Source organism: Chinchilla lanigera, unplaced genomic scaffold (genome assembly GCF_000276665.1).
Source record: "Chinchilla lanigera isolate Chin_1 unplaced genomic scaffold, ChiLan1.0 scaffold00069, whole genome shotgun sequence".
Taxonomy (NCBI): Eukaryota; Metazoa; Chordata; class Mammalia; order Rodentia; family Chinchillidae; genus Chinchilla; species Chinchilla lanigera.
Window position 1 is genome coordinate 11441446 of NW_004955470.1, and position 12447 is coordinate 11453892.

Consider the following 12447-nt stretch of genomic DNA (forward strand, 5'->3'; position numbering starts at 1 on the left):
TGGAAGGAGTCAAGCTTGTGAACTGAGCTACCACCGTTCTGCCTTCCCCTGAGCATTTGCTCTCCCACTGTGGAGAAGACACAAAGCTTTCTACGGCTTACAGTGCTTGATTAGTTCATCCATCCAGGAGCTCAGCAGAGGTTCACTGAGATTATTTCACTCTGTACAATGGCAGAAGTGCTGAGACGCACCCTTGTCCTCAGGGAGCCTCAAGTCCAGCTGGGCGGGCCACATGTACACTGCCCCCCGGGGGGAGGGGCTCAGTCAGTGACACCCAGGGCGGATGCGCTGGGAGTCTGGGGTAGCACTTGCTCATCCTCGAGGTAAGCATTCCTTCCTTCCAGGAGACAAACAGAGCAGAATCTCTGCTGGGGGCCGCTGGTCTGGTCCGGTCAGTGCCTCTGCCATACATCGTTAGCTGTTGGAGTGCTGCGGTGGCAGCAGCAAGATCTGGCTTATGCATGCAGCAGCTACACATTGGGTGCGCACACTATTCACTAGGCAAGGCCGTAGGACCTGGTAACATAGAATAAATGAATAAACCAGTTCTTCCCCTTAAACCCAGTGGAGGAGAAAGGATAGTCAACATTGTTAAACCCTAGAATAGTGCTACACAGTGGAGTTTAGCAGGAAGGTAAGGAGGCAAAGGGCAGAGTGATCAAGAGGGTCGTGTGAGACGGTGACTGGCCACCAAGACAGGGTTCCAGAGGAGGACCGGGACACAGAACCGGGCAGAGGCACAGGCAGCCACCACTGTGCTCTTTACTAAATTCATGTAATTTCTAGGAAATGTGTGTTAAATAAGCCCCATCTCCCAGCTTCAAAGGCTTACTGAGCAACACTGAGGGCAGAATTCTGTAAATAACAAACCTAAATAGAAACATGACAGAAATCACAACCCAAGTACTGTGGCCCTCAGTGTCCACAGGGGGGTGGGTTCCAGGATCCCCTTACATACTAAACTCTGCACATGAACAAGGCCTATGAAAAATGGCACACTGGGCTGGGGATTTAGCTCAGTGGCATAAGCAACTGCCTGTCAAGCACAAGGTCCTGAGTTTGATTCCCGGCACCAAAAAACAAAAAATGTAACGTGGCACACCATCTGCTCAGAGCCTATGCACATCCTCCCGAACCATCCCTAGGTCACTAGTAATGCCTAACTTGACATAACGCCGTGCACGTAGAGGCACTGTGTTGTTCAGGAACCAGTGACAAACAAAATGATCTGCACAACTTCAGTATAGATGCAACCATCTTTTATATTGCCCATTTTCCCCTTTACAAATGCTCCATTTCCAATAGATAAACGTCTTTACAGATTTTGTGGAATATATGTTGTAGAAGCCAGACTACGAGCTTGCAGCTGACCGAGGGACGAATAAGGATGAGAAACAAAGAGACAGAGAATCAGGTTAAAATGTGGTGGCCAGGGGCCTCTGGTCTCCCTTCCACAGAGAGCCACAGGCGTCCTACTCACCCTGCCCTCATTCACTCAGCAGGGGAACAAGCAGAGTAACACAAGATTCATCGGCATGTAAACAACAGGCTCTCAGCTGTGCTGACTCTTCCCTGGAAGCTGCGGGCACTCCACCTTTTTCCTTAGCGCTCACAGAGGAGGCCAATCAGACGCAGTCTTCCCATCTGCTCTCCCACAGTACATTTTCTCTCAAGTTCTTTTTCATAGCAGATACTATCATTTCTTGCAGCAATCAACTTTTACCAGTCATTCTGGTGATGAAAAATTATTGCTTGTCATATTTATATCGGTGTTAGCCGTCTTCCTACCACCGTGGCTGAAGCATTTATAAGGTAGAAAGCTTTACTTTGCCTCAGGTTTCAGAGGTGTCAGTCCCTGGTCCATGGCTCTCGGGCCTGAGTCACCCCACGACATCATGGCAGGAGCCAAGCTTCTCCTTTATGGGGAGCTTGAAGGAGGTCTGGGGTTCCCCACATCACTATGAAATGACCTCACCTTCTTCCCCAGGCCCCTCTCCTAAATTCCCCCTGCCTCCCGGTACTGCCATGCTGAGCACCAAAACATTCACACAGGAGCCCCTGGGGTCATTTCACGGCCGCAGTGTTCTTCCTAGACCACAGGAGGAAACCCACGTACCTTCACGTCCATGTGAGTCCTCCCCTCACACAGGCCCTCAGTCCTCTCTGTCAGTACCACCCATCCTCAGCTCACTGGCGGACTTCTGACTGCTCCTCCAGGCCATATCTGTGGGCTCTGAGAGAGTGAAGAGGAAATCCAGAATCATTACTTCTGTCTCGGAGTTTCACGCTCTCCACCTCCTCTTACTGCACTCACCTCACTTGTGGTAAAGCTCAGAGAGCCTGAGTCATTAGTCCACAGTCCCACAGCTAATAATGCGGGCTGGGCCAGGAGTCAGAGCTCAGCTCTTCACCCCACAGACCATGCCTTGAGCAGAATCGAGAGACGGCACGCAGGGCTGTGCGTGGCGGATGGGCGGCTGGTTGTCTGGCTGCTTCGCTCTCCCCCTCCTCTCCTGCCCTTCTGACCACCCACCCTCTGGTCACTCCAGCCCTTCTGGGTCTCCAGTGACTGTCTTTTGCGCATCACCAGGGAAATAGAGCTGTTCTCTGTGAACGTCCAGGGGAATCGTTCTCAGAGTCAGGCTGGTGTGGGACAGAGCTCACAGCTACATCATCGCCCTGGCTTAGGACAGACCCCACGGGCACCTCCGGGGAAGGATTATGCCCCATGGCCTCCCTCAGGGGCCACACATCACGGCACCTCTCTGCCAACTGTGCCTCCATCCCTCCCGTGTCTTCTGCCCATCATTCTTCAAATGACGCTGCCTAAAGTTTCTCTTTGGGGTCTACCCTAAGTAGTTACCTTCGTACACCTTGCCCTCAGGGACATCTGGAAACGTCACTGTGCAGGGCCAGCTCTCGGTCTCCGTGGTTCTGTCAGTGGAATCCATCAACTGTGATGAAACGCAATTGTTTAAAAACTGGGTCTGCACTGAACCTGCACAGACTTTTCTTATCATTATTCCCTAAATCGCACAATAGAACAGCTGTTGGCCCAGCCCCTACGCTGCTCTAGACACACAGGAGCATGGAGGTGGCCCGCGGTGCTCGGGAGGATTGCAGAGGCTGCTCTCAAATGCCACGCTGCTCTACATCAGGGCCTGAGCATCCAAGAATCTGGGTTTTTGCAGGGTCCTGGAGCCGGGCTCCCTGTGGTATGGAGGGCCAGCTGTCTTGTGATTCTGTTTTCTTGAAAAGATTCTCTACTTAATTAAAATTGCCCTTCAAGCTGCCTTGCCAGTGTAGTGGAACTGCTTCTTGTGGGGTGGCCTGCAGCTCCGTGCTCTCCCAGCTTGCGCTCCTCTCCTCCTGCAGCTGCTCTTCCAGTGTCCTCCGGACTCCTTCTCCCACCCCATCCTCTCCCCACTGTCACTCCACACAGCTGCAGACCCCGTTTCCTCTTTCCCGGGCTCTACCACACCTGTGATGTCAACATCCTCCCCCTTCCTCCCTCCTGAACCTCAGCCCACATGTCACCTCCCGCACCTCCACCTCAGCTGCCTAGCGCTGCCTAGCTGCAGGCCACGCCACAAGAACCAGTTCCACTACACCGGCAAGGCAGCTTGAAGGGCAATTTTAATTAAGTAGAGAATCTTTTCAAGGGGGCACCCTCCTCCCCTCAGTCCTTTCCATCAGCTTGCCCCCCCGCTATGCTTCCCTTTTCCTTTTACTGCTGAACTGTGGACTTGCTATTTCCTGCTGTGTTTCCCTGCCTAGACACTAGCGCCTTCCTCCCTGCCCCCTGGAAACTCCTCCACAGCCAGCGCAGCCCTCCAGGATGGCTTCCTCTCTGCCACTTCCCCAACGCCATCAGCCTCCGACAGCTCGGTCTTCAGCATGACTCAGAACAAGGAGCTCCCCAGGGTGGCAGTCGGGTCCTGTCCCCACACCCCACTCTGTGTGCAGGCCATGAGCTGCTCACCTGCTGAACACACCTGCTACCCAGCATTCAGCCCCCAGCACGCAGTGGGTGCCTCCCATACCTGTGTGCGTGTCTGCTCCTGTCACGCTATGGCTCTGGGCCTGAACTTACCACCACGTCACCCCCCCACTTCATTCCCTCCCCTCAGACCACAAATCCCAGGGGTCCCGGAAACCTTGTGTGGCCTTCAGAGACACACATGCAGGACAGCTGAGATGAGGAAGAGCGAAGAGCCCTGTGTCACACCCTTTGCAGGCAGGGCACCCACTCCCTCCGGCCTGGGACTCCGGAAACGCTTCCTGCCCGGGAGGCGGAGCCCTGTGTCTCCGGCCGCTGCCTGGGTGTTTTATTCACAGCATTCTTCTGGTGTGCATGCCCTCTGTGGGAGCTAGAGAACTAACTGCTATGGAGGACCATGGATGAGTCCCGAGATTTACGGCCCTTGTTAAATGAGGAAGTCAGAGCACTGCTATCTCCCCAGCACCTCTGAGAGAACACACATAGGCACCACTGCCCAGAGATCAAAGCACAACCTCGTCTCCAGATGGCAGCAGTTTCCCCCTACAAACCCATGACAGCCCCTCAGCAGCGCTCCTTGGTCCTCCTACCTGCAGCTCCTCTCAGGTTTATTCCAGTGAATCCCACAGACCCTCTTCCGTGGAGCTTGGCTTCCCTTTCTTTTGTCCTAACACCCTCCACAGCCCAGCCGGTCGGTCTCACCTCCGTGAGCGCCCTTCCTCGCCACCTTTGATGGGACATGTGGCCTCCTTGCCTGGTTGTAGAACATACTCTGCTGCGGTTCTTACGTAGTGACTTTGTTATGGTTTCCAGTGATGCTGGTTCATGTGCCAGTTATGGAGTTTTGTCTTCATCAAGGTCAACATGCCTTTGGAAGTAAGGAGATAAGCAGACTTCTCTTTGAAATTCAGTACGGTACACATTTGGTGAAAAATAGTACATGCTAGGAACATGTCCACCATTAAACTGATGAGCAAGGAACTGCAGTTTTAGATATGATGATAAAGCCGAGAACCAACGTTTGCCCATATAAATCACTCTTTTCTGTTAGCTTTCCCAAGCTTTCTTTAAAAAAAAAAAAAAAAAGCCATCAGAAATACTCTGGCAAGGTCTCTGCTCTGTGCTTGAAAATACAATCTTCCCTCTTCAGATAGAAGCAAAATAAAAATGAAAGTGATGCGGTCACAGCACATAGCACAGGAGCAGCTGTCACCTTCCCTGTCGCCGATGCTAATTGGATCAGGACCGAAGGGAAGGAGAAGCCATGACAGGTGATTCTGGGACAGGAGCCACCACCCTGCCTCCCCACAGTGACAGGACAGCCCCGCCCACCCCTTCAACAGTACGCGTGGCTGACCCCCGTTCCTGCGCTCACCACTGAGCCCTCCGACCAGCTGAAGAAATCAGAAATGAAAATCGGGACACAAGGACACCTCCTGGGGCTGAGCTACTGGGCTGAAAGCAATTGCAAACTGACTCTAGGTCTCCGCCTGCTGTTTTCTTAAATGACCTGCTATAAAAGAGGAATGGAAGATACAGGAAGGGCCAAACGCTAGAAAATGTGTCCCCAGCTCTGTTTTAACTAGTTAAAGAAAACGTCTTTAAAAATGAAACAAGTAGGAAGCCACACTCACTGATCATATCCTCTCCCCAGCACAGGAAGAAACAAATGCCAAGGAAATTCCTGTTCATACTTATGCGATTGTATTAGAGGAAAGTAACCAGAAGTTTCCACCCCACTCTATGTGAGACGATGTGAAGAAGGAGGAGGAGCACAAGGTGGTTAAGTGGTAAGAAAGACGCTGTTCAAATCTTACAATCAACCGAAGTCAACATATGCTACGCGTTTTGTCCTTCTCCCACCTACAGCTTTAGCTGATTTCATTAAAAATAGACCCAGGCAGGCAAACACCTGCCTCCGTTCTCACACTGAGGGAGGGAGCCCACATCTCGGGCAGTGCGTCTACCTGTGAGGACCTCCCGCTCTGCGAAGGGAAGGGAAGTCCTGCTGCCACGGCTCCCGAGGACAGGGAGCCTGGAGTCAGGCAGGAAAGAGAAAAGCCGTGTGTGGAGGGTGTGCGAGGGGCAGCACTGTTCCCTCAGGACAAGGCCCAAGGAGGGGAGGCAGGGGCTTGGAGGGACGTGGACAGAAACGGGCTGAGCACTTGGGGTCCAAGGTGGGTATGTTTGAGGAAGTGAGAAGTGTGACTAGGATATGTGACTCTGGTATGCATTAAATTCCTTCCAGTTTTCTCCGGGAGAGTCAGCTGGAGATTAGCATGAGGGTCACCCTATTTCATATAGACTTTGCTGCGTTATTCCTGTTCAGTTCCTCGTGCAGAGAGGATCCTCAGTACATACAGGTCCTCTAAAAGACACAATGTGCAGTTTCTCGGTCTGGGAGAGGGGTTTTCCCCTTGTGTCTTTCTCATATAGTTACACCTTGATGTTACCTTCATAGCGGCACAGGCCAAAGGTTTACTTCTCCCCTCATTTTGGAGGGGATTTCTCCAGTGAGTTGCTGCTTCCTCAACCTCTTCACGTTATTCACTTAACGAGTGGACATTCACTTCTGCTCCACATTGGACTCGGTTTTCGTGCTGGCATAAGAGGTAGATGTTATTGACCAGCTCAGCGCCCTGGCTACATGGAAGCAATTCAGGCAAGAAAACTGTGGTAAGCAAAACAGTTTGAACGTGAACAGGGGTTCCCTGATCCTGCAGCGGACACTGGGCCTCAGGAACAGACCTGTCAGCTGGACCTGCGGGAAGCAGGCAGCCCCGCCCAGCGGAGAGGAGAGGCCCAGCCGCTGAGCCCAGGGCTTGCACAGGGTGCAGGTTATGGGGAAGGCACACACAGCCTGGAGGGGGCCCTGTTCGGAGTGTAAAGACGCCCTGAGGGAAGAAAGATGCTGGGAGACTGGCTGGGCTTTGCTTCCCCCTCCTCCAGGTATGGAACCCAGGAGCAGTGCTACCGTGACCTGAGAGCACAGCGGGTCCAGGGGAGGCCAGCACGGAGGCCAGGCCAGCTCCAGCACACAGCAGTGGCCCAGAGGAGAGTGGGCTCGGCCGAGGCCAGGGACACCACCGGATCCGCTTCCGAGCTGCTCTTCATGGTGACTGGGCAGAACAGCGGGAGGCAGCTGCCCCAGACTAAAGACAGCGGGAGCTGCAGGACGGGCTGACTCCGGCATTAACAAACAAAGCAACGCAGAAATCTCCCAGGACGTCTGTCCAAGGCACCCAGGGTTAAAAGCCATTAGACCGGTGGATCTACTGTCCTTAAAGGGTCTACGGTGTAAGAGGGGAAGTGTGTCAGGCAGAGTTGGTGAGTTCTGAAACAGGAGTCTCTTTCCCTACACAGTGATGCTTCCTCTACGGCTTAAGAACTCGCAGAGCAATGCACACAGACCAATCTCGGTCACGTCACGCTAGATGCTGAAAATATACTTACTCTGGCTCCCCTTGGCACCTGAGATTTCTAGCCTCCCTGGCAGTGAGATGTGAGGTGCAGCTGTGAGGAATACACTCTGCTCTAGTCCCAGGGCAGCCGAGGACGCCCAAATCCCCAATGTGCAGGTCCCTAAAATAAAATGGTGCGGCACCCCTGCCCCCGAGAACCTGCCCTCCTCCTCCCCACACTCCGACCCATCTCCAAGTACAACACCAGATACACGGTCAACGCTCTGTCAATGGCTTGTTTTATTATTTTAAAGATAATTAAAAAACAATAAAAATGATACAGAATTTTGAAACAAGATGATAGAAAATTAACAGTGGTTATTATGTTGCATATTGTTATCTTCAAAGTAGTTGCTTAGATTAGCAGATACAGGCATGCAAAATTGATCAAACAATATAAGCTCCAACTGTTCCTTTCAATGAACTAATACAAATTAGTACTACAATTATCTTAGCTACCTTGTGTATGTGTGTGTGTGTGTGTGAATATATATATATATAATTTTTCCCCCTTCTTTCTTTTCTCCTTTCCCCCATCCCAGTTAATCTTTCCTTTTGAGCAGTTTCTTTCCTTTCACAGTATCTATTGTACCTTTTGGGAGTGTAGACCGGTGCAGCCACTGTGGAAATTAATGTGGAGATTCCTCAGAAAACTAGGATTGCAGGTCCCATTTGATCCAGCTATTCCCCTTTTGGGTATCTTCCCAGAAGAATTAAAAACATCACACCACAGCAATATGTGTGCACCCATGTTTACAGCAGCACAATTTGTCATAGCTAAATCTTGGAAACAACCCAAATGACCATCACCCAAGGAATGGATAGAAAAGCTGTGTTTTTTTCATACAATGGAGTACTACTCAGCCATAAAGAAAGATAAACTCGAGGCTTTTATAGGTAAATGGGTGCAACTAGAGACCATACTCATAAGTGAAAATCAGACTTGCATGTGTAAACATCATAGTTGCCCCAGTGTGAGAAACTGAAAATGAAATAAGATCAATGGCTTTTTATACTGCATGTTAGGGACTAGGGCAAGACAAAAGCGGGTGTTCAGGGCAGACTCGCTTCACTTCCCGGAGGCCGCAGCCCAGCATTGGTTGGACCCTCCCGCAGAAGCTGTGGGCACGTGGTGAAGGGCTCCCCCGGGAGGGCTGCTCCCCTGGGAGAGGCCTGCCTTCCTGAGCAGCTCTGAGCACAGGGTGGCCTGCACGAGGAGTGTAGGGGCTGAAGGTGGAGAGGGCGGGGGAGAAGGACCAGTGACACAGCGGTGAGGCCAGCGTGAGGGACAGAGGGGGCAGAGGCCTGGGCCCCTGGGCTGGGACCGGCACCGCGGCCCTGTGCTCCAGGTGCCCCGCGGAGGGCTGGCGTCCAGCTCCACCAGTGCTCGAGCCCCACTGTGCAGAGACGGGAAGAGCTCGGCTTCCCCGCGGTGACCAGGGAGGAGCCGCTTGAGCCCCTCACGCAGACGCCGAGCTACACCATGGAAAAAGGGAGTAACCTAAGGAATCGCGCCACGGCGCGTCCTAGCGCGTCGGTGACCGGGTCAGGCAAACCTCCCCGGGCGCCCTCACTCCCTGGCACCCGCGTAAGGCGCGGGAACCCTCCCCTCCCGGACGCGGGTGGGTTCCGCCAGCGGGACCGGCGCCGCGGTGCAGCACCCCTGCTGCAGGTAGCAGCGTGCCGGGACGTCCCTCGGGGCCCGCGGGCCGCGCCACAGCTGTCCCGCCTTTGCTCCAGTGTGAGGGCGCCCTTCCCTCCCCAAGGAAAACACTGTTCTCAAGTCAGCAGCAAAACTCCCGGTGCTGCAGAGAGACACTCAGGCCTCACTGCGCCACCGCCGGGCTCCGCCCTCCGCGCCTGCCCCACGGTCACTCGGACACTTGTGCGCATAGCTGGAGCGGCTGCGGGCGCCCACCTGCTGGGGACCACCTGCTGGGCCCACCTGCTGGGGCCCTCGACGCTCAGAGAAAACTGAGATGTCTTTACCGGGAAAGGAAATTAAAAAGCCCTGTGTGAAGGAGAAGATAACCAACATTTGGAAGCAGGCTTCTGGTCTTTCTTAAAATACTGGTGAACTATTATTTTATCTCCAAGTGGATTATGGAAAGATGCTTAGCAGGGAGGTTTGTGCAGCCCCCAGAGCCACCCACAGAGAGTGGCCGGAAGGAAGCGCTTGAACTCCGGGGTCTCACGTGGCCTACCCTGTGGAAAAGGACCGCAGCCGCCCCTTGGTCCCCGGAGGTCCCCTGTGCGCCTCTCCCACACAGAGCCGCTGACCGCTCCACGCAGAGAGCCCAGCACCGTCTCCCTGCACCCGTGCTCTCTGCTGGGTCATTCCAGCACAGGAAATGCTTTCTGGTTTGTGGAAATTCAAGATTTCCTATACAACCCCTCTGGCTAGAAAATCAAAATCAAACACCAACAGCAACAGAGCAAGTTCCCACAGATGTTTTTCCCCCCTGCCCGCCTCTGGGAGGTGTCAGGGTGAGCGGGATGATATCTGGGAGAGTCCTGAGCTGTGGTAGAGGACATGAGTGCTTGTAAGAGACCAGGGGACCCCCACCCGGCTTCCCAGAGGAGAAACATGGGGTGTTCGGAAGGGAACCTCTCGGAGCTAGAGTGTGGGCCTGCAGCCTGTCTGTGTTCACCCATGTGTGCCACAGTCCCGCCCAGCTCCTGGCGACTCTGGCAGTTTCTTCACTGGCTGGCGTTGCCAGAGAGGGTTATTCATGGTAGAAGGAAAGAAAGCTCAAGGGGACCACTCTGGCCAGGGGAACCCGGAGGGCAGCCAGGGAGGGGTGGCGTGGGCTGCAGTGTGGGTTTGCTCCACAGTTCTCCTGGCCCCAACACCTTGATGTGGGAGCAGTGGGGATTTGGGGGGCTTTTGTCTGCAGTGGGGAAGGGAATCTTCATTACTGCTCAAACAGTCAGCAGCCCATCAGTTTGCTCACTGAGAGCTAATAAAGCGTCTTATTTGGAGCACTACGAAGAGTCAGCACATATTCCTTTAAGGCAGATTGTGAAGAAAATACCCAGAATGTGTGTGAGCAGATCTGTGAGCAGAGCGTGCCTAATGACAAATATCCATTTGCCCACTACTGACAAGAGTGATAATCCCGATTCTGAAATTGGGAACATAAAATTCATCTGCGGAGCCATCTGTTTCTTCCTAAATCTTCAGAACACTGCCATTTCGTCATTAAGGAAGTCATTTGGTGGCATTATGCCCATTAGCTACTTTGTAAGAGCTGTCACCGACAGTCATGAAGAAACAACTGCACAGAGAGAGGTGGAGGGCTTCGTTTCTACCACCCGGGGGACAGAGGGGTACTTCAGACCCAGAGCACACACGTACCTCTTAAGAGGTTCATTGCTTCCTTGCTTGTTTAATGTTGACTGGTTTTCAATATCCAGGAAGAGTCTTAAGTTGCTCACTTTAAATTTTAAAGGACACGTTTCTAAGAAGAAAAATGCAGCTGACTCCTGATGTCACAGGTACAGCCCTGAAAACTTACTGCAAAATTAAAGGCTTGATAGTACAGAACCACGTGTTCAATGAAATATTTTTAAAAGAATCTGACACAAGATTACTTTATAACTGCACTAAAGTTATTATGTTTGCTGTATTACAAGAATAGGTTATTTTTAATCCATGATATTTTTAGAGTAAAAACACAGTTATGACAAAACTAAATCACTTCACTCCTGTATTTCCTTTCTTCTTTCCAAGCCATGCCATTTTTTTAAGGGGTGGAAACCTCTCATTCCAGGAGCTGCCCCACCAGGATAGTGCCCGCATCTCCGCAGACGCAGCCCAGTTCTCAGCAGTGTGAACTCCGAGGGAAGCAGGAGGCACAGCCCTGGGCAATGATGCTCAGCCTTGCCCGGGGTACCTTTGTCTTCTCCAACTACGAGCATAAAGTGAGGCAGAAGACGGGGTCGTCTTTACTGTTTTCATAGAGTGGTGTTACTGCAGGAGAAGCACCAGCAGGTTACTTCTCTGCCTGAATGTCCTCCTGCAGGCCCTGGGCTGGCCGCGAAACACGAGCTCCCCGGGCTGTGGCCTGGCTGCATTCCCTGCTACCCTGTGTGGACTTTCGCCCTCTCTATCTCTCTAGCGCCATCTCTGCTACAGCCCTTTCCTGACCTTTTCTGTCCTCTGCCTTCTAGGTCCCTGTCTTGGAAATCTCTCCAGTAGACTTCCCAGGTTATATTCAGTTCTCTGTAAACTATAAGCTTCCGTAGGACAGGACCAGTGACCATCTTTCGCTTTCTTTTCTGCAGTCTTGTGTACGTGCCTGCTCATATGGAGCTGACAATGAACTAGCTATGTTCCCAGCAGCGGCCCAAGGACGTGCTGATCAGCACCACAGTAGGCTGATCTACTTCCCCTTCACTCTCATTGTGACTTTGAATCTAAAGCATGCATTCTGCAGACCACATATAACCGGATCACACTGTTAAAGCCCATCTGACAACCATTCTCTGGATTGCAGCTCTGACCCACGTATGTGATTATTCTGAGGTAGTTGTTTTTACATCACTATCTTAGTTCTAGTTGGATGTCTCATGGCTGTTTTTCCTTTCTTTTTTTCTTTTTTGTTTTATTTTGTATTCACTGAATATTTTCAATGTATATTTTAATTTCATTAAGGACCTTTTTACGGTGTGTTTAACACTGTGTTGTAACAGTTGTTTTCGGGTTTATCATTCATGTGCTGTATCAGAATCAACTTCAGATTTATAATATTTTAATTCTACTGATAGAGAAATGTTACATCTATGTAGTTCTATTTCATTTTTCCTCTTCTTATGGTGTGACTCTTACACATATTATATCTCTTAATGTTCCAAACTCAAAACTGCATTGTTAGAGTCATTTTGTCATCAAAAGTCATTTTCTTAACCCAATACAAGTTTTGTACTACACACCTCCCAGTGCTATTTTTGGGAAATGACACATTCATTTCTATGTTATAGACC